The 24,371-nt window shown below is 39.0% G+C and overlaps 1 long non-coding RNA gene across 1 annotated transcript in view; it reads left to right on the top strand.

The window, feature by feature from the left end:
* The first annotated feature begins 8,886 nt into the window (after nucleotides 1-8,886).
* LOC136261332 (uncharacterized) overlaps nucleotides 8,887-24,371 on the top strand; it is a 31,210-nt gene continuing 15,725 nt past the window's right edge. The window contains exon 1 of the long non-coding RNA XR_010703862.1: nucleotides 8,887-8,982. This is a non-coding gene — a long non-coding RNA (uncharacterized lncRNA). The remainder of the gene's footprint in view (nucleotides 8,983-24,371) is intronic.

The following is a 24,371-nucleotide window of genomic DNA, read 5'->3' as shown; positions in this document are numbered from 1 at the left end:
AAACCAACACAGACCAGCCACGATAAGTGTTAAACACAAAACGAGCACAACGAGGCCAAAGATTAAGAACATTGAGAAGCATGGCAATATGGTTCAAAGAATTAAATGCGTTGGAAGCATCAATCATTAATACCCCCAACCAGTGGTCAAATTCTGGTTGACATCAAAGAGTTCAGTCATCGCATGGATTGCACCCTCAATTCCTCCAGGGAGGCCAGCACACAGTTGTTGTGATCCACAAGCCAAAGATGCATCTGAACGTGTAATTAAACATATGACCTTACCCACAACACGCCTAAGGTTCTCCCCCACTCCAATCGGACGTACACCTGGGCATTTGTCAAGTGCTATAAGTCGACTAGCTAGTAATGCACGAATATTATCCCATGGAACCACAGAGTTACACAAAAGCCGACATAAGGAAGCTACAGCCTCCCTCAAACGTGCACTGGCAGAACCATGTCTAAGGGCATCCCTCCAATGAGCAGACTGACAGCCCCCAGGACCAGCACCTCCCTGGAGACGACCAGCAACAAACTGTACATGAACAGCAGTTATCTCAACATCTTCCATGAATGGAAAGGTTTCACAATGGGGAAGGGCAGAATCAGGCGGAACCTGACGCTCAGGATGCTTTGACTTTACGGCATCAACAACAGATTGGGCAGGATTCAACAAATCACCTCCAGTTCGTTCAGTAATCCAACGTATGGCAGCACGAACATTGCCCTGTAACATTAGTTTTGTACACACTCTTACTAAATGATCCTCAGAGGAATTACTGGAGCGCTTAAATGACTTACTTAAAGTCCCATCACAACGTTGGGCCTCCTGGAGCAACACATCAAATTGACCACCCTGCCAAAGAGCAAGTCTTTTTTCCAATAATCTTCGGATGTCACAACCCTTGTATACAGAGCAGTCCCTTTGTAACATAACAGCACTATACACCAAAACACGTTCAGAAGGATATTCTCCATTACACAAATAAATTAATTCATCAGTCAGCTGATCAATATAACGTTTGCCAATACTACCTCTGGGCAAGGAGTAAAGTGAGCCCTTATGATGAACAATAATAGACCAACGCTCACACCATATAGAGCTCCGATTACCTCCATCAGAAGATACTAGAGGGGCACCATATGCCTTAAGAAATAATTCATTAATGTGGGGAGGTAAAGAAAAATCGCCACCAACACTACAACACTCACTACTAGCTACATGTACATCATTCACAACAGAGTCAAACCTAGCAGTGTCCGAATGCTGCAGTACAGTATCAGTAGAAGGGCTCCTTGCAGTCATATCAAGTCCATGATCCCCTAACGCCTCGCCTAACGCAGAATTCCTAATAGAGCCCACCTCGTTAGAGACCACCGAATTCACTGAACGACTGGCCAATGTGTTTCCACAACGATGAATCTTCATTGGCAAACATGAGGTACAAGGCCTGCCAGCCCGAACACAGACACATTCTTACAAACAGCGTTTTTACCATTACAGGAACAACAGGGCGCCATGGCGCGCGTCTAATTCAAAGCGCGTCTCTTCTATTATATATATATATATATATATTATCAAGAGTTAATAATACCTACACACTATTATTAACTCTTGATATTATTATATAATATTATATATAATAATATTGTCTTCTTTTTAATATTATTTTATATATAATATTATTTTATATATTATATATAAAATAATTTATATATCATTAAGTACGGTAGTACTTAATGGTAGGGATCGTCAAGGTTCACGATTTCCCGCCAAAAAATTACGCACCAAAAGCAGACTTGCAAAACCATCTCGGCGATTCAGCAGTACTGTATTACAAAAGTGAAGCACGATTTTGCCTTCAAAACGACACGAAATGCATCCTATGAGTTTCCACGAATTTTAAAAAAAATTCTATCTGATCGAATTTTCTAGTGATGCCTTCAGCCAGGCCTAGCGGGAAGATGGCAACAGCTACAGTCCTACTTCTTGCATGAAAACGGCTCGCTTTGCCTATAGATTAAACCTTTCCTACACCGATAGAAATACAATCCTTGCACTAGGGTCTTACCTTTCATCGTTCTTTAATGTCGCTATCGTCCTGGATTCACTACAGGTAGTGTTAATAACTCCACAAATGGCTTCAATGTACGACGCCGTCCATTTCAATAAGAGTGCTCGCTAAATAGAGTAATCATAATCTTCGTGGTAAAATATTCGAATACACGTGGTTGAAAGTTCGAAGTTGATTTTGAGCAGGAAGAGCGAGCTGTTCACAATTGGGAAGCTTTGTACGTGTAAGTGAATATATTTAGCGACTTATATCTTTTGTTTCTGGCAAAGTTAACCGGCAAAATTAATATTGCTTGTGTTTGTAAACGCATTTCTTTGCTGTAAACAACGTATCTACCTCAAGTATTTGAGCGATATTAGAAATAATTCGTAGCAAAATAGCGTTAGCTAAGGGTATTGTGGTTATTATTGCTTTGTGTGTTTTCTCTGAGGCAATATTGGGTGCGGCAATGCCTTCGAAGGAAGCGGCGCGGAAGAGTAGAAAGAAGGAGAATAACAGGGCATACTATGAAGCTCATAGAGAGTCTATACTCTCAGAGAGAAAGGACAAGTACAGCAGTGAATGCCGATCACAGCGTCATGCTAATGAGTGCTACAAAAATGTAACAGCGTCGTGTGAGAAATCAGCTGAAGCCACCAAAACATCATTTAACAAAGATTTGGCAAAGTCTCGCATTGAGTCAGCGGAAAGGCAAAGGGAATACTACCATCAAGACTTGGAAAAGTAACTTTAGTGTCCTGTGTAATAGAAACTGCATGCACATAAAAGATAAAAAGTACACAAACAAGTGGAACAAAAAATTAGGAATTTTCAATATGAGTAGGGATCAAAGTAATAAAAAGTACTGAAACAAGAGAGATTATCTACCACCTGAAGTCATGTTAGTACACACATAATCCCTACTTCAGTGCCATTATATCTTAAATCTTGGCAACTGAAGTAGCGATTACGTGTGTACTAGCATGACTTCAGGTGGTAGATAATCTCTCTTGTTTCAGTACTTTTTATTACTTTTATAATTTTTAATTTAGCTATATATTTAATTTATAAATATTAATTTATATATAATATTATCAAGAGTTAATAATACACTATTATTAACTCTTGATATTATTAATATATATATATATTATATTATTATTATTATATTATTATCAAGAGTTAATAATAGTGAGGTTATTATTAACTCTTGTTATTATTATATTATTATTAATAATTATATTAGTTTATTCATATTTATATCACTTCTTTGGTTTTGTTTTGTCTGTTTTGGACTATATACCTAGACATATAGCACTTGGTTTGTACGCAACCAAACACAAAGAACACAATTTAGAGCACAATCATGATAATAGAACACAATTTTGCCTTTATATTACACATACATACATATCAACATATAGACAAGTTGTTATATTAAATACACCTGCACACTGAGATATACCTCTAGTAGACCTCCAGAAGAAAAAGACTCGTGTTTCACGAACCCAACTAACTTGGTGGTTAACTAAGTGATGGCATAACCTTTACATAATAAAGTAATAAAATGAAATAACACACCACAGTATACAGGCAGTGCCTTTACCGGTAATAATACTAACACAATTGTATATACACATACTAACTACACACACTACACACTATACATAATACACACAAAACAGTACACAATTCAGGCTAATGGCTGTTTTGCCCGAGCCTTCCAAAAATTTGGTCCATTATGGGATGGGTAATGGATGTACTCTACTTGTGTAGGGCAGGTTGGCTACTTACACACTGCCTTGAAATTACTGATTGTGGAATTCAGTAATTAGTAATTGATCAGATTACCTTATAATGTATTGTGGTCACAACAAATCAGCCACAGCAAAAATTTATAGCCCAAAAATGTTTAGTCTATATAATATCACACTTTGGTTCTACACAATTTATTAACCTGAAGATATCCTGTATTGTCACACCAAGTTAAGTGAGGGCACTGTTACAAGATTTAAGGGTGTGACAAACATGGAGGCACGTGTATAATTTGAGTACACTATTGGCAGCAGTCAGGGCCGTGCAGAGAAATTAAGGGGCCCAGGGCAAAGAGTGCTGACAATGACAATAGCTACCCCTCACCAACCATATCTCCTTATTTATAAGCTTGCTACCCCCCCCCCCCCCCCCCCCTACCTGGGTGGCCCTGGCAGCAGTCAACAGTCTACAAGAGCAAATATGTTTACCATACAGTATCACAGGTTATATATGTATGTTTTTAAGCAGCTAAAAATTAAAATGGATTTTTTCTCAAGAGAGTAAACATTTCAGCCAACTAGATGATTCATGGTGACAGCAAAGGTGTCAACAACAGAGATGTAAAGTTCGGCTTCATTACAAGTTCGGGAAAAGACTACAATGGACACTGCACTATTGTGGCTTTCCCATAGGAAATGTATGGTGAAAATTCATTGGCCATAAATGTTATGTCAGACTCTTGAATGCAAAGATTTTGAAATAGTTTTAGCGGGTCAAGCAGTACTACAAGAATGTGAAATTTCAAGATCATATCTACTTGCATCCATGAGTTATTAAATGTTTTTGAGGATTCAGCTCAACGCGTACACACTATATACTTTCACGCTTGCTCTACACATTAACGATAACAAATAGGTATTACTTGTAAGCTTACAGACAGCGCTATATATTTCTTAAATCCAACTGACTGCTCACAATTAGAAACTGCTTTCGAACTTCAACTCAGCTAGTCTCATCCACCAGTTTTTATTCTTTGGGCTGACGCTTGTTGATCGCTGCCCAGATGAAAGACTATACTATGCTCATTCCACTCTTAATATATAAAACACCACATAAAATTAATTCACCAGCTCTAAAACTTCTGTGATCATAATGTACATCATTGCCATCCACATTGTCAAGTATGATCAACCTCATATCATTCCCAATCCATATACAACAGATAACTCAGACATTACGTGACCTGATAATCCAGGTGACCTAACCCTGAGAAAAATATGTGCACATACAGTGCAAATTAAGCACAATACATCAGGATTTTGGAGACGTATGTGATCGTACATTCAACAAGCATTTTTAGATTATTCATAATCAAACTGTAGTTGCAAAAAATCAATAGTACAGCTAGCAAAACAATAAATGTCAGTCCTACTACAGAAGTCCTTTATGGCAGTTACCAATTCAATAGTTACTGCACATAGAGTTGAATTTCTTTAATCAGAATATCTTCATTGCTAAAGTCCTCATCTCGACATATCCTTGTCTCAATGTTCTTGCTAGTGGTTATTGGTATCTGACGGTAAAACCACGGTAGGCTGGGGTTGGAGCAACAACTGTTTTCATTAGAGCAGCCTTGTCCGTCCCATACAGGATCATCAGTGTAGGGTGGTGAATCACTGCTCTCTAACCTTCCTGACTCACAATAGTAGTGATCACCAACAAACGATGGTGGTGATCGACCTGGAAACTGGGAACATGGACAATTAATAGGATAATCTTTGCTGTGTTTGGTCTTATCACTGTGGCCTATAGCATATGACCAAATGTGCTTTCTTGGAGTATCATAAGTTATAGAGACACCATCTAGATATGGACCGTTAATAGAACTGGAGGGATAGTGAAGAGCAGCAAATCCATCAGTAGATGACTGCTGGTAACCTATCACCATTCCACACACTTTGCAGTGGCGGATCCAGGATGGGGCATTTGGGGCAAATGCCCCCCCCCCCCCCCCCCCCTTTCAAGAAATTGCATACAAGATCGAGATACTCTAATAGAGCAGTCAATCACTCTAATAAAGCAGTCACAATGTTCATGAGGCAGTGTAGCTTACCTATGAAGCTATAAATAGGATTTTATTTTACATAACAGACGTGATATAGTTGGTAAGTATAACTAGCTATTATTGTCGTGACCTTTTTTTTTTGTCTTCAACTGGTTTTCAGCAAGTTTTTTTGGTCTTCAACTGTATTTCAGAAAGGTGCCCCCCCTCTTTCCAAACTCTGGATCCGCCCCTGCTTTGTTGTATGGAACACCATCAGTGGAAAAATTAGTAGAATGACATCCAGCTTTGTGACTAGAGGGTCTACAGGCTGCAGCTGGACTAGTGATCCTTTCCCATTCACTCGGACAGCTATCATTCCCAGCATCTACACTGGCTATCCTCATCCAACCTTTCTCTCCTCCACATTCTAGCTCCATGTCACAGTATACAACTGTAACCACCTTTGAGTCTGGTTGTATTGCGTAGTAGCCAGATTTACCACGTGTTGACGGGTTTAGCTGGTAGATTTCTCTGCAAGACTTTCCTGGTACTGCAACAAGATTATCACCATAAGGAGTAGTACCAGCTTGTGCTACAACTAGTATACTACTAGCAACTAGTAAAACTGCCAAGTAATTATCCATCACTTATCAGGTCACTATCAACACTTTACAACTTGTATTACTACTGTGTTAATATTAGCATTTTTATACTCTGCTAAGCAAAACTTCTAGCCAATCAAGTAGACTTCCTCTTATCTCATCACTTGTAGTATCAAAAAACTGCTAAGAAATGACCTAACTGTATATATACCAACAAGGCTTTCCCACAAGCAGTTACCATAAAATATTTTTATTCTTACTCTCATATTGCCAATCAACTTATTTCTATAATACTACTAGATGATACCGAATACTTGTGCATAAACCTCATGCAAGACTGGTGGATTCAAAGAAGGATTTAATAAACCTGTGTTTGTAACAAATAATGTTTTAAACAGAGTACATAATAACAATGAAGCACTGTTGTGCAAAACCCTATGGAAATTGAATAAACATATGGATGTACTGTCTCCAGATCCGTATATAGTGCCAGGTGACAACATGTGGATCAGCTTTGCTGCTTATAGCAGGGCCACGATCATCGATTATCACCTCGATTAGCACACAAACCAGGTATAAAAATTGCAATTTGTACCTAATGAACAACTTTGGCTCCAATTTGCACAAAACAAGCAGCAGCGAATAGCACAGTAACTTAGTCTTTGTGTGACAACACATGGACCTTAGTCCCATTAGGCATTAGTCTTTTATAGTACACTCTATTTTTACCATATACAAATTACCAAAAATGACTACAAATATGATAATCCCAACCTGTCACATAAACCATGTACTGGACAATGGACTGCCTTGAGAGAAGCAAAACTTATTGACACCTTGTATCTCAACTGGAATAACTAGTTGATAATGAACAACAGAAATTCCAACAACTTCCATTGTGAATTTGGCGTTTATTGGTTATTGATTTGAAAACACCAGCACTCTTCAACCTTCACAATTACTAATGCTGTGGCCAGATTTGAAGATTGCACATGTCAAAATATTGGATCATGATTATCTGAAAATAAAGGCGTTTAAGTCTCTAGCTAGCTAATTGTGGGAAGTTGTTAGCAGAACTTCCATGCCCCAAGCCTTTTATAGGTAAAAGAAAGAGTATATAATAGTAATCAACAGTATCAAAATGACATATTAGCCCATTATAAATGATTGCAGAACAACACAGTAACTGTTTGTTTATGCAAAATGGTAATTTGAAATGTATGGTGGCAATGGGTCTTTGCTTACCAGTTTTTTGTGCTATTCAACCAGGAAAGTAATCATAGTAGTTACTATGTTACAAGTGTTGTTAAAAAAAAGAAAGAAACAAGGAGTAAGGATTCAGTAATTTGTTAGCCGGTCTGGTTGTTGGTGGCAGGTTTTAATAAAACGTCACTCTGCATGTTGTGGACCACACACCTAAGAATAGTTGCTGCTTTTGTGATTTGTCAAGCCCATGCATTAAAAAAAAATTAAAAGTAATTCTAAGAAGATGTATTCGCTGCAATAACACTGGCACCACTAAAGGATACACCAATTCTGTCACCAGTGACCATAGCTACTGTGTCAAATTTTATCATGACGCGATACATAAACAGAACTGTTTTAAGAGCACAGGCAGTAAACTGTCCATTTTATTTCAAGGACTAGTGTACAGTGGAACCTCTCAATTGCAGACATTTTGGGACCCAGTATTTTTGGCCATGTTTTACTGTAATATAGAGGTTTTCCTCTCTCAGAGGTAAAAATGTATTAACCAGACCTGTTGGGACCAAAATTTTGTCCTTATTATGGAGGTTTTTTCTATTGTGTCTTCAGTTCAGGAAGTTTGTTAAGAGAAGTTCCACTGTAAGTAAATTCTACTAATGTAAGTATCCATTTGCTACAAACCACGATGGTAGTGTGTAGGAAACTTTGGCTTGTCATTATAAGCTGTTTAAAGCCACAATAGGGATGTTCTTTGTAAGTAAAAAGCATAAATCTAATGCTTTAGTCCACAGAGCCATCATGGTGAATAAGCATTAGCTAGTACTTGTTTACATATTTCATCTGTTAGTCTATAGCATTCTTAATTGTCTAAATAACAAATCAGTGTTAAATAATCACCCAACTGGACCTGCAGATGATGTACATAGGATAAAAAGATCTTACCAAAAACTAATAAGGAATCATGTCATTGCCCATCAGGCACTTTTTTCTTAACCGGATAACATTAATTATTCAGGCTACAATACAGTGACTAACAAATGGGAAAAAATCCAGTAACAAACATGTCACAAGCATGGTACAGAATTTCATTAAATTATTCTGTTGTTTCATTATAGCAAGTATGTATAAAGTATGCAACAATGATCCGTGTATTTTGGGGCCATTCTCAAAAAACCGAAAGGTAATAGGCGCTTCGCGCCTTTTACCTTTCGGTTTTGGTTACTATGCATAAGGCAATTGGAATTCGCGAATTCTTATGACCTAACTGATTATGTCCTAAAGTTCCTGTTGATCCCAAGACTGAAAGAAATGCTTACAAGGTAAGAAGCTATAGTGGTTTGTTATTTTGATGTAGATTTATTATTTGCGAGTGTAATGGATGTTAACTTATTCTAAATAATACCCGCCATTGATGTGATCGTTTTGGCCGTTTACTGTCCACCGCCCGCATGTTACTGTCAGTACTAGAATATTCCATTATTCCGTATTTTTTCCGCTTGTCTATAGTGTCACTCACACGTTATAGTGTATTATAGTAATATTAAAACTTACCCTTTGCAATGACAGGCAGCAAGTTTCAGTTACACGTCTGAGGTCACATGGCACAGTACACGGGGACAATCCAAAGAAGGTTAGTGATCATGTGATGCTGGCCATGTGATTTCCTGTCACCCCTAGGTGGCACGGATGCTTGACACATTTTGGATGCTGTGTACTAATATTGACAGTGCTACGTGTCCCAAAACGTTTCTAGTAATTATTCTCTTGGCAATATTATTTTGTGCACTATGAAACATGATTTTCATATGTTTTATTGTTTGTAAATGTGACCGGATTTGCAAATAGGGATCTTCCACACACATCCAATTTACGAACTTGGACACCAACATGGCTTAGTGGCTGGAGAAAATGTTAGGTTTTAAACACTAAGTTATGATGTTCCAAGTTCATAGAATTGGATGTGTGTGGAAGATCCCTTTTTGCAAATCCGGTCACATATATTTATTGATAAAAGTAATACAAATCATGCATAATCATATAATTGTGAAAATTTTGGGTTACAATCATTCACAAAAAGTACATCATCCTGTATGTAGAGTATTTCCAGTCCATTTAGTGTTATCAGTCCTTCCAGTTGGCTGACTGTACCAACTCCTCCAGCCTCCAGTCTGTTTAGTTTCTCTTGAGTGACTACTATTCATCAAATGGTTCCAATCCATCCCCAAAACTAGGTCAACAACATGCAGTAATAGAACACCCACCCCAAACTTTACCACACCTAATAATTTTTCTGTTACTTTTCCATCAAATTGTACCCATGGTTTAAGTCCAAAAGATCTGACTACAGAGAAAGAACAATGCTAAAAATTAATAATGAATACCTTGAGATATGTAGTATCAGACTTGGATCCGAACCAGCTCTCTACAAGATTTGTTGTGAAACTATAATGTAGCTATACATCACAACAACAAAAAATGCTCTACTCAGCTTACCATGGCCAATTATTAGTTTTGGAGCTTTCCCCACTGCAACCTACTGAGGACTTGTTGGATGTTATAGACCACTGAAATGAGATGATAGTATTCTATTGTTCCTGGAATATCACGTGGCAGGAAGCAAATAAATAGAATACAAATTAAAGTGGTTTATTGACAGGGTTGTTGTGCTGGTGCTGCAGTCCGCTGTAACATGGGACCAGAGGCATGGCAGCAAAGCTGCGGGAGTTCATCTGTTCCAAACTACTACGTTGAAGGCTGAGCAACAGTCTACCTTGAAATCTCAACTCTAGAGTAGATCCAACACAGAGCAGCCCACACTGTAACAAATACATGTGATCCCACTGTAATTTCATGGACCATGCAGCTGGACTGGGAATCACTTGAAAATAGATGAACAAATTTAACCTGTTTTGTTTGAAGTGAAGCATGTGGAATGTTACACTTAAGAAATCCTAGGATTCTTAGGTGGTATGTAATTAATGTGAGTGTTCCATTTCCGGTCTGACTAGATACATTGAAATTATACACACATCTTGGTCCAAATCACATTTGCCTGGTGGCTATGGGCATGGTTTCACATGCATAGCTAGGCTTATAATTGAGATTTCGTTGATCTTGGAGTTTTGGCATTTGGCCTGATTCAAGGCTAGCAGTCAGACACATCCTTGAATTTGTGCAACAGAAAAAATCAGTTCACTATTGAATACAGCATTAGTCCACTGCACCGGCTGTTAATAACTCCATGCATACAATTCGCAGAATATAGCCCCTTTGCGATCTGCCAAAATATTTGCTCCTCTCACACTGCACAAAATTCTTCAAGTTTTAATTCAGCTGGCTCTTTCCTGTTACCAGTGTCTTCCTGCTTGCTTTATTTGTACACTGACATATGACTTGAAAAGCTGGCCCAGACTGTTTTCTAAAGTCAAAATGAGCAAACCAGCTCAGATAAAGTGCCCTTCTTGGTATATCCGTAGATGAACCAAGGATGAACATCACTGATACAGCTCATCCCACAATTTATACTTCGTTACTAAAGAACCCACAATCGATCCTTTAATTCTTTTTATCTTATGTAAGTTATGTTTAATCACCCACTGGAGGTGCCACTGATAACTCGTAAGGGCAGTTTCAGCAATGGTAAGTTGCAAGCTTCAATTTGAGAAAGCGTTCCGTTCCGTAGTTTAGTCCATCATTCTGTTCCGTTCCGTTCCGTATAATAGTCCCCAACTTCTCTCGTCAACTGAAGCTAGCTACTAGGTGAGTGCTACATATGTATATGGGTCAGTCTCATTAGGCATATATTATAGAGGCCATCTCTACTAATTACAGCCTCACAAATTTTGCACTAATGTGAAAAGCTAGCTATACAATGCATGTGAAATGACATCAATTATCAACCACATACACTGTAAAGTTTTAATAACTAAATAACACTTAGTCTATCTCTTACATATTGAGTGTTACAGTAGCTATTTCAACTTATTTTTGTACACTAGTTAAAATGCAAAGTGGTCAAGTTTCTTTCATGGCCATTGCCTTGCTATGTCTGTTGGGGCAGGAGGCTTATGGTCAAATACCAAGAGCATGTAGTGATGTTACAAGTCTAGAAAACTAGGAGTGTTGTCCAACTACAAGTGATGGTGTGTGTGGACAGGATGCTGGTAGGGGACAGTGTACTGATTTGAACTTGCCTGGATATGACATAAACAGTGCTGATGTGCGTCGCAATTGGCCTCACTACTTCACCAAGGTTAGTACTGATACTTAAAAAGATCCTATGCATGACTCTACTATAATGGACTGTTATTATAATAATTGTACAATTGCTAGTTATACTGACATGTATATTATTGTGGTTTCTCTTCACAGGTCTGTAAGTGCAATGGAAATTATGCGGGATATGACTGTAGTCGGTGTAAGTTTGGTCACTATGGACCTGATTGCTCTGAGTCACAAGTTCTTCCCTGACGACCACTTGCTACCTACACTGATAGTGACTGGGCTGAATTCATTAAAACTATTGTTCAGTCATGTTCATTTGACTCAGGGTATGTGGCTGTATTAGAAGAGGCAGTTCCAGGAACCACAAATCTCCGCATGAGCAATGTATCACTTTATAATTTGTTTGTGTGGCTTCACCACTTTGCTTCAAAAGATTCTGCTACACCAGGTAATGTAAATAAGTATGTAGTAAGCATCCATTGTATCTGCATGCAGTGATACTTGCGTATGTGTATTATGATGTAATTTGATGGCTCAAAACTTGAATTATGGTCACATACATTTCTGCACTTGTTAATCGACTTTTTAATCTTAATACATAAATGTACATACATCAATGTCATATGTATTACATTTTAGATGTATCGATTCGTTTGGATTATGCTCATGCCAGACCTGCATTCACAACTTGGCACAAATACTTTCACTTGTTGTTTGAGTGGGAAATACAACACATGTTAAAGAGCATGGGACACTTGGACTATCACACTTTCAGGCTACCTTACTGGGACTGGCGAATTGAAATTCAAAGATCTACTGGAATACTGTCAGATGATCTCTTTGCTGAAAAGAGGCTTGGGGCAACAAGGAATGTCAGTGGTTTTCCTCGTGTATTTGGAGATATTGTCGGTGATGGATGGAACACAATATGTTGGCAAAAATTCTTTCAGATTTGTGATCCAAATGTTAATACTGGTCCCCTTCAACGTTGCCCATTCACAGGAACTAACCCTTGCAGTAGCAACAATCCTGACTGGCCTACAAGTCGGCAAGTAAATCTTGCCATGACTTTTGGAAGATATGAAAGACCACCTTATAATTTTCTATCACGAAGAAACTATCGAAGTTTTGTTGATGCTGATGTTAACTTTAATATACGTAGATGCCGTAAAGACAGAATGTGTTTTTGTTCTCCCACTTTTGACCCTGAATGTTCCCTCACAAAGTCAAATGGCTCTCGATTGATTGCACTTAAACAATAGATGCATGGCACGGTAAGTACTGCATGATTTTTTATCATTGTGTATTAATAATTTCACTTTTCTTGTTTAGGTTCATACCATTACTGGGGCAGGTGATCTCGCCACAAATCTTCCTCTTGATAAGAGAGGACAAATGGATGATGTGGTATCATCACCAAATGATCCTCTTTTCATGCCTCACCATGTCATGGTAGATTGTATGTTTGATGAATGGCTGGAGCGACACCCTGATGCAGAGTATCCTAATGATATACCAGTGACTGTTCCCACCATAGGACATCAGCCTGATGACTTTATGGTTCCATTTTTCCCACTCAGTACCAACGTTGACATGTTCACACGGTCTCGTAATTTTGGATACTATTGTGACCTACCAAACATCATATAACTATGTGACTAATAATGAAAGACATTTTTATCCAACTATAAACACTGTTGATAACAGGAATTTTATGGCAGCATTGATTGTAACTTATTATTACGTACTTACTATGAACAGTAGCAACATTGTGTTTTAGTACATAATTCCAGACTCACCAATGAAATTACACTATAATAGATGTAATTCTAGAATTGATTGTATAGATACATGGTATAAATATTACTATTAATTTTTGCATTCTGTTTTTAATTATTTTTGTGCTAAAAATTTACACTATTCCATGAACCACACTTCAAGAAACGAATGCTTCCAGGAATCACATACAACATTTAAAACTGGTGTAAACAACTAAAACATGGGAATAGAGATCATTGAAAAACAAGAGTCAAACAAGTTACGTAGCATGTTAAACACTCACAGATCTCTATTTGGACTCAATGGATATGGCAAGCAGGAAGTGTGCAACACACAATCTTAACTATATTGTTGTAACTGCATCGGATCCGTAAAAGAGTCTTATAACATTTCCAAATTTCCATGTTTCAACATTGATTATTCATAGCTACCTGTTCATAATGTTTACTTTAGCTTATCACTATAAATTTGCACTAAACAATAGTGGCATATTAGGGATATAATGTCAAGCAGGTGTATATCTTGTTTATAAGTCAAATTCTGGGTTGCCATTAAGGCTTACAATGTTAACAGTGCCGTTGTGTAGAAAAGAACAACAATAAAAACTGATAAAGCTGTGCTTCTCTTTTACTAATTGACAAAAAAAAAATCTTTAAACAATTCTTAGCAAGTACCATACATTTCTATGTTGAGTAATGGCTACACTTGAAGGAAAGGAAGTATCTTAAACAATTAAACATGCATCATATCTTAATAGCAACACAGAAGATTAATTATTATAAGTTTCTTGTACTAATTTAGTTGACATAACTGTTATTAAGTTACAAACACTGAATTAGGTCATTGGATGCTGCTCAGTTTTCTTTTTCAACGGTTTAAAAGATTAAAGTCTAAAGTCTAATGATCACAAGGAAGCAGTCAATAAGAGGCTTTACAAGGAGTGTCTAAGCTTAGGAATCTAAAGATTACAAATAATAGAAAAATCATTAAAAAAACTGAAAAACCTGTCCTTTTGTACGAAAATTTATCTAACTTCCCTAAAGAAGTGTTACAAGTGCCATGCACAAATACTTGAATATAGTTAATCTTGAGTAATGGCTTCATTTGTTTCATGGTGGGGTGTAGTTTGTGCCCATGCAGATTCCCTGTTTTGGCAATTTCAGTCACAAATGTTATAACTATAACATGATCTTCTCCTAGTTTCTATGGCCGAGGATATAATATTATGTACATGTAAGTTTATTTTGACAAATGTCAGCTATGATAAAACAATAATAAAAAGGAAGCTGTACGAATGCTACTTGGTAGGATAATTAATAATGATCATTAGAGATTTACAGTGACCAGCACTGAATGTCTTACAGCAATTTGTGCTGCAGCCTTTGGATTACCTTATACCATCCATGATATACTGTAGCCCTGACTGTACAGTAAAATTATGCCTTTGATGCTGAATTAGTACAATATTCAGCTAGAAATATTTGATATTCTGCTATTAGGATATGATGCATGTTTGATTGTTTAGGACACATCCTTTTCTACCACAGAACAAGTGAATTCCTTATTCAACATTGATTTTATCGCATCATTTATGTCACTAGCGAATTCTTTAAGGAAGTTAGATATAATTTCATCTGTTTTGATGATTGTTACATTTTTAATCTTTAGACTCCTATATAGCTATGTAGACTCATTGTAAAGCCTCTTAGACTCTTTGTGATCTTTAGACTCTAATCATTTAAATCCTTGAAGATAAAAACCTAGTGTGCTAATTGCCTCAAGAATTGTTCATATCCCACACAAATGAACATGTGGAAAGGAAGCCACCAAAATTAATGATATCATATTATCCTCACTCACTTATTGCAAAGTCATGATGTCAGAACAATTATTTACACAATTAATTAAGGTAGCCAGGATAGTAGAATAGTCTATACGTTAATACTAGTATCCATTTCTTTAGCTTTAGGACACTTGACCAGTTGCAATTAGATCTCATTTTCTTTTAATTTACCTATCATGGAAATACTCCAAATCACTTGATGCAATTTTTCAGTAGCCATTTGTGGTTTCCAAAAGGCTCTCATAGCTGTATAGCTAGCAGTGAATCATATATACGAATCAATACCTACGTAGCTCATCATAACATATCATATCTACATTACGTTATTCTATTGAATGTACAATGGTATACAGAGCCCCGTAACAAGCTGGGAAGGCTCTATCATGTGAACTCTTCACTGCAGAGGTAGCTACAGAAATACTAGCTGCTTTGCGCTTAGGCTAGCTACTCTAAACTAACAATATTTTTTTGAAATTTAAACACATCATATAACAACTATGCATAAAAACTTAAGTGATATAAAGTACACAGGATGTGGTACCACAAAGTGCCATGCATTGTCAACTACAACAATTAAACCATTACAGCATGATCTATCCCATTCATCTTACTACACAAGTCTCTATCATAGATCATAGTTTGTGTGTGTGTGTGTGTTTGACACACACACACATGCACACACACACACACACACACACACACACACACACACACACACACACACACACACACACACACACACACACACACACACACACACACACACACACACACACACACACACACACACACACACACACACACACACACACACACACACACATACACGCATACGTACATGTATACACACACAGACACACACTAAGATTTATGATAGAGACTTGTGTAGTAAGATGAATGGGACAGATCATGCTGTAATGGTTTAATTGTTGTAGTTGACAATGCATGGCACTTTGTGATATCACATCCTGTGTACTTTATATCACTTAATTATTTATGCATAGTTGTTGTATGATGTGTTTAAATTGCAAAAAAATATTGTTAGTTTAGAGTAGCTAGACAAAGCGTAAAGTAGCTAGCCAAAGCGCAAAGTCACTAGCATTTCTGTAGCTACCTCTGCAGTGAAGAGTCCACATGAGAGAGCCTGCGCTTCGCGCGCTGCGCGCGCGAAGCGCCTATTTACTTTACCGTTTGGTCACTAGGACATTAGGCAATTGGAATTCGCAAATTCCAATTGCATAAGTTTCAACGCTCAAAGTTTAAGAATTTATAAACACTGCTGACCTGGTTTGTAAACACGTTGAGGCGTTAATTTCCTCTGTTCCTGACATGGCAAATAATTTAAAATTTAGCGTTCATTCAGTACGCACGTGATGTAGTGGTACCAGGCTCTGTCCAGAACTCAAGTCTACCCCCAAGGAGTGATCAGCACACAGAGAAAACTGCTCAAACGGACTAAAGGTAAGTAAGATAAGTAGAAACACACGTTGAGATTATATTGTTTTGAAAGGCTAGTGTGGTACCAGACTACTTTCTCTAAATAAAACGCACCAGTTGGCGTGGCTATGGTAGTCTTGCGTAGACCAAACAGAACTTTTTCTTAGTGTGTGAGTGCGGAATAAGTGGCCAATCAGCACCCACTATAGAGTTGGTGAAACGATACACAGAAATTCTATGGGAAGTGTACTAGATCACTTATTCCCCACCCACACACAAAAGAAGAAAGTCGGTCTGATCTTAGCTATATTGATGTTGAAATGGGCTCTTTCACCCCATTGGTATTCTCTACTTTTCGAGGGAATGGGAGGTGCGGCTAGTATTGCTTACAAGAGGTTAGCATTTCTGCCTGCTGCTTAGAAAGACCAGTAGTGTAGTGTCCTGGATTAGATGCTCCACCAGTTTTTCTTTACTGTAACCCTGCCAGTCCAGTTACTATCGCAGCACTTGACCTTGCAATGTGTGAGGGTCAGGTGCATGCTTCCATCACATGTACTTCAATTGCTGTTTCTTGTTTATTTACTTGTTATATTTCAAAAAAAAAATCACGCAAAAAAATAAATCCAGTAGTATTGGCTATCAACTTTTTTTTAAATGTGGATTGTGGAGTAGAAAGAGCAATAAATGCATTGTATACAAACTGGTTAAACCTCTACCTTACCCCATCACCATTGTATGGCATGCATATGGGTTTAAGTCTCCACAAAGGACTCGACTGTATCGTTATTAGAAGTAGACAGCATGCCTATACTACCTACTGTGAAGGAGGAGTCACTCTAATGTATCCTGTATTGTACGATCTTCATCCTTTAAACAAGGGATTTTTGGCATAGGACAGTACAAGCATCATTTCAAGTAGCACTTTTACATTCAATAATTGTAACGTGATCTTGGAAACCTACCTTTTTGGTTTATTTTCTGTTTAATAGCTTAAATGAGGTATTGGGTGCTTATCTATCTTGTGTTAAAATTTTAGTTTAATATCCTGAAACGTGGCTGGTTTACTGTCCGGTACATTACAAACTAGTGCATTAAGGTTTGTGAGTGATTAAGGGTGACAAGTGGTGTTTACTAATAATTCCATACATGGTCTGATATAATCACCGAAGCTCCTAGGAAAAAGAAGCTTTGGGTGGGAAACTTTACAGCACGAAAGTTTAATAGTTCCTTTTATCCAAACAAATTGTTGAAATTTTCATTTAAGTTTTTGTTTTTGCTGTATGTAGAAGTCAAGGATCAAGGTACACTCTTGGTAGGAAATCCAACTTTTGTGGATCGTCAACCACCCTGAGATCATAAGGCAGGCAATGTACTAAATAGCCTAAATATTTCTTTTCAAGGTTAACCCTTAAATCTGCTTTTCGAAAATGCATGTTTACACAATATGGACTCACATGGTGACACTAGGTGAGATAACTTAATTCTTATAGCCTACAAACACACATAGATTTAAAAAGTGTGTCCACTGGGCTACTTGGAGTAGCACTGTAACTACAGTGGCTTACTTGTTATGAAGTGATGAACATCGACAAGTCAAGTCTCCGTGTTTCATAATTCTTGCCACATGCTTACTTTTGATTGTGGGATTACTCACGTAAATCATATATTGCCTGATACAAAAGTTCGTTTGCATGTTCCCTACCAAAAAGTTATTTTCATGGCCTCACGTTGTAACGTTAGGGTAAAACTCTAGGTATCACTTTAATCCTTGTTCCATCACAAGTAGAATAATGTAAATCGCATAGCCATAGAATGGATGCTTCGAAAGTTACAGCGCTCTATGCAAGGCATGCGTATTTATTAAGTTTAAATCCAGTTTTCTTGATTATGCAGGTTTAAGGGTTAAGCGTTGCTAAAGGTAAATTTTTCACAAATACTACCCAAATGTATTACTCTCTATGGGAGGTCTAAATATTTCAAGTGTTGCAGCGTGGGCTGCTATTAACGGCACTTGTCAACAGAGCAATAACGGCACAACCAACTTTATTTCGTGTCTAAGTGGTAACCAACGAATATACACGCATGCGTACAATAAAGTGATATGATTGGCTACAGTTCATGTCAGTTATAAATATCCTGAGTTAGTATATGTCAGTGTTACATAGGTATAATATTATTGAGCCTTATTACATCACTCCCTCCTCAACTTAAGGTCGTCTCGACCGTTTTGATTTCTTCTGGTGTGTACATTTATTTTTATCTTCTAGCTCCTTGGGAGGGCGACCTGGACCTTGCCTCTTATTCCCATACCAATAGTATCCACTTGGGAAATGTGGAGAACATTTCTTAACTCTAGACTGGTGAACTCTTATTTTATCTTCCTGTGTGAAGTAAACCTTGACTACCTCAACATCCGGATCATTCTTTGAAATAACCCTGTATGGTCCATGCCAAGGCCGAGACAATTTTCTTTTAGGTCCAGATTCTTCTTGAGGAAAGTGTACCAGCACCATATCCCCAACTGTAAATGGTGTAGATGCTGCAGACTTGTCATACTGTTCCTTGTATTTTGTCTGAGCTTTCTGTATTGATACTGCTGCTAGTTCTTGAGCATGCTTCAATGACAAAGTTAATTCTCTTCGGTAGTCAGTAATGTCAATTTCACCATTGGGTGAGGTTGGTAACAGTGATGCCTCTGTGGGTGATCTGCAATCAAACCCAAATAACAGATACGACGGTTTCTCTCCTGTAGACTGATGAGGCGTATTACGGTAAGCCCACAAAATTCCAGGAATATGTTTGTCCCATTGCATACCAAACTTCTCAACATGTTTCTTAAGGATGGCTATTAATGTACGGTTAAATCTCTCGACCATCCCGTCACATTGTGGGTGGTATGCTGTTGTATTGAGCTTCTTGATGCCTAAGAAACTGCAAACGTCTTTCATCAGGTAAGACAACAAGTTGGTGCCACGATCTGACAGGAGTGCCTCTGGGACACCAAACAAGGGCACAATTTCATCAGCTAGGAGACGAGCAATTCGAATTGCCTTCTGATCTGGGGCTGGGTAGACCATGGGCCACTTAGTCAGGAAATCTTGGAAGACTATTGCAAACTTGTTCCCACTCTCAGTCTTGGGTAATTCTAGAACATCTACCCCAATAATCTGGAAGGGTCTCTGAACAGGGATAGGATGTAGTAGTGGCTTGGACTTCCTTCCTCCCCCTGTAGCTGTTGCACACTGTGGGCAACCACGACAGTACTTGTACACATCAGTGTACATTCCTTCCCACCACCATGAACGACTGAGTGCAGCATACAAATGACTCACGGCAGAATGACCTGCCATTCCACCACTGTGGTTCTCCTCCAGAATACCTTTCTGAAGTTGTTTGGGTACCACTGCTCGCTTCTTCCCATTGTTTTTAGGATCTATATAATACAAAATATTGTCAACAAGTACAAACTGACTACCTTGAAGTGCAAGCTTCTTGGCTTGTCGATCATCTGATGGTAGTATACCATCCTCCAAAAAGTTTATGATCTTCACAACATCAGGATCTCTACGTTGTTCACTTGCAAAATCAGTTAATTGATCACTCTGAGGTCCTTGTGACAACAGATCAGCTATACCCGTGTTGGTTGACTCAGCTGTAGACCTATTTCTCACTACTGAGATCTGCATTTCTCCTTCTCCTATTCCTTCAGGAGGGGAGGGATTGAGAGGATTCCTGGATAATGCATCAGCATTAGAGTTCTCTTTACCAGCTCTGTGGGTAATAGTAACTGTTCCCACCCCACTACTGTAAACCTTTGTCCACCAGCGAGCATGTTTTCTACTGGGACTGGGGGTGCCCAAGACAGCTTTGACTGCACTGTGGTCAGTTCTAACTTCAACATCATGACCATACAAATAAGCATGAAAGTGACTTACTGCCCAGACAACAGCTAGGGTTTCCAGGTCTGTGATGCTGTAGTTCTTCTCTGGTGCTGACAATGCTCTGCTTGCAAAAGCTATGGGATGTGTCTGTCCATCCTCCTTGACCTGAGACAACACTGCTCCTAGGCCCCTGACACTAGCATCTGTTTCCAGTATGAAACTATGATCAAAATCTGGGTACACTAATACTGGTGCACTGATCAGCTTCTCTCTTAACTCATCAAATGCAGCTTGACATTCTGTTGTCCACACAAAGTCTACATTCTTACGTGTCAGAGCATGCAAAGGTTGAGCTATCTTGGCAAACTGTCTTATAAATCTACGGTAATAAGAAGCCAAGCCCAGAAACTGTCTAAGTTCCTTAATGTTCTGTGGTGTTGGGTAGTCCTTCACAGCAGAAACTCTGCCTGTGTTAGGCTTCAATCCAGCTGGAGTAATGACATGACCAAGGTATAAGACTTCTTGTTGAACAAACTTACACTTGGATGGCTTCAGCTTCAATCCTGCATCAATGATTCTATCCAGTACTAGTTGTAAATGAGTGAGGTGTTCATCCAGAGTACGTGAAAATATTAACACATCATCCAGGTAAACAGCAACAAATGAGGGACCATCCTCTGGATTCAATCCCACAAGTACTCGTTCCATCAAACGCTGAAATGCTGAAGGTGCATTACACAGCCCGAATGGCATAACTCGGAACTCGTACAATCCACTGTGTGTAATAAAGGCTGTCTTCTCTTGAGAATCAGGGTGTACTTCAATCTGCCAGTAACCTGAGGCTAGATCTAAGGTTGAGAAGTAACAAGACTGTCCTAATTGATCCAGCAAATCGTCAATTCTAGGAAGAGGAAATGTATCCTTCTTTGTCACAGAGTTCAGGGCACGATAGTCTACACAGAATCTAAGGGTTCCGTCTTTCTTCCTGACTAACACAATGGGACTGGCCCAAGGGCTTATAGACGGTTGAACAACACCCATCTGTTCCATCAGTTTGAGCTGGTGTTGAACTTCATTGCGTACAGCAAATGGTACTCTGCGTACTGGCTGCTTCTTGGGAATGGCATCACCAGTGTCAATCTTAAATTGTACAAGATCAGTTCTACCCTGTTCTGTCTCACTAAGAGCAAATGCTTCATGGTGTTCTAACAACAAATTACACACCTTCTGCTGATCATCTGTGCCCGATCCCACAATACTGTGTGATAGTAGTTCCATAAGCTTCTCTCCCCTCTCTGACACACTAACAGTCTGAACAGCCATCACTTGAACTGCTGACTTCTTCCACTTGCCATCCTTGTGTGGCTCAAAGTCTTCAACATGTCCTACCTCAGTGTCAGCATCCAACTTGACTGTGTAACCACCATTGTTTGTTATAGTAACGTAAGCATAACCATCTTCATCTGGTACAATCACAGCAGAGTCTAATTCCAGTCCAGTCTCAGTACTGAAACTCTTACTAGTCTCTAGTAACACAGGTTGGTCACTCAGTACATTCTCTACCTGTACCCTAGCCAAAGCTGTCTGCTGAGGAAGACATCGAGTAACTTGTACAAGTTTGACTCTTACCATTGGAACAACTACTGACGATTGACGGTCTGTGCTCTGTGCCTTATGACCTCCTCTCCACACTTCCACATTGGGATGATATTGAACAATGCCGAGTTGCCGGCATACAACTTCGGAGAGTAACAACTGGTCTTTGGCATCCATCTTAATGTATACTGGAGTAGTCATGTCCTTGCCCTGAAATGAAATTTTCAGATCCATCTTACCATCAAGAGTAAAAACTTTGCCATCATAGTTACGTGGAACTGTGTCAGGCTTGTGAAAGTTCCTCTTCTTAAGTCTGGCCTTTGTAGCCACTAACTTGAATAATCTGCCACCGATTATAGTAATGTCTGCTCCAGTGTCAACTACACCATACATGGGTACACCTTGTATTGTTACCTTGACACACCGTGGACCTGTACCAACATGTATTGCATTTACACTGTCTGAGTCACTAGAAGAGTCTGATTCAAGTAAGTCAGTAACTTCTACCTGGGAAGTAGTAGTAGTTGGTTCATGTGCACCAACCTGCCACAAATGTGAATTCTTGTTAGAATCAGAATTCTTCCGGCCAGACTGTCCACTACTCTCTGACTTCGGTGCCTTGCAGTTCTTGGCAAGGTGACCGACTTTACCACAATTATAACACTTAGGAGAGTAGTCATGAGTTTGCTGTACTCCTTTACTCTTCTGTGTACCTGCTTGCTGAGTCTGCTTCTTGTCATAGATTTGCCTATGTGAAGCTCTCTCATTCTGAATACCTTTCTTCTGTTGTGAACTAAGGTAAGTATTGTCCCCTCTCTGGTATTGATACCTTCTGCTTAGTTCAGCTAGCCGTTTCTCTTCATTCTTGGCTGCAAGACATAGACTCTTGTAGTCTAGGGCTCCGGATACTGCTGGGCTCTCCATTAACTTAAGTAGCAAGCCTTCCTGCATTTGACCATGTAGCAGTGCTTCCCTACTTTCTGTTGCCATCATTCCCTTGCCATGTGCAATACGAAAAGTACGTTCCAGCCGTCTTATAAACTCACTGACAGTTTCTGTTGTGCCTTGACGCAAGTGCCGAAACTCTTGGGCTGCCATGGTACGATTGCCATGTTCTAGTCTGCTCTGTAGGACCTTTGCTGCCTCTTTCCAGCCTACTTTGTCACTGTCCTCTAGCAAATTCCACTCTTGAAGAGCTTGACCCTTGAGATGCCCTGCCAACTGAATTAAAGTTTCTTCTGAAGTCCATCCATTCCAATTCGACGCTCGCTGTAAGGAGGGTAGCCATTCATCTAAAGTTACCTCGGGGTTTTCCCCAGTGAAGTACTCGATGGGCGGTGCCTTGCCACGTCGCCCTCTATTGACATCATGTAATTGGGTATTCGATTGCGCAGTGGAAGTTCTACTGGGGCAGTGGTCGTGGCCACTCACTCTCTCATCAGTAGGTCCCCTTTCCTCGTGCCTCTTATCTCCACAGGTAAGTTCTTCTACCACGGAACGCAGTCGAGCGATTTCCAACTCCTTCTCTACCACTTCTGATTCATGGGCGAGTAACTGTTCGCACTTCTGTATCCACAGACGCTTCGACTTACTTGACTCCGCCTTAAGCGCGTCTTCTAAATTCCTCACTTGAGAATTAGGCGCTTGTAATTCAGAAAGTTTTAATTGTATTCTTTCGTTAGTTTCTTTAACTTGGTCCAGTTGTTCAACTAACTTGTCTATAAGCGTGGACTGTTGGCAAAGTTTCTCTTCGAGTTGTTCATTGGTTCGACGCGCTTCGCGCAGTGCACTGCGTAACTCGAGCGCGTCGTCTCCATTATTAACTGGAGACCGAGTGTGGTGTGTGGAACATGAAAATACATTATTATCAATGAATGATTCATGGCAAGAAGAAATAACGCTTACTGGTGAAAGTGGGCGGGAACCTGACTTTCCGGATTCTCGGATA

This window comes from Dysidea avara, chromosome 7 (genome assembly GCF_963678975.1).
Source record: "Dysidea avara chromosome 7, odDysAvar1.4, whole genome shotgun sequence".
NCBI lineage: Eukaryota > Metazoa > Porifera > Demospongiae > Dictyoceratida > Dysideidae > Dysidea > Dysidea avara.
Note: the sequence above shows the minus strand (reverse complement) of the source record. Positions and strands in the feature narration are given on the sequence as shown.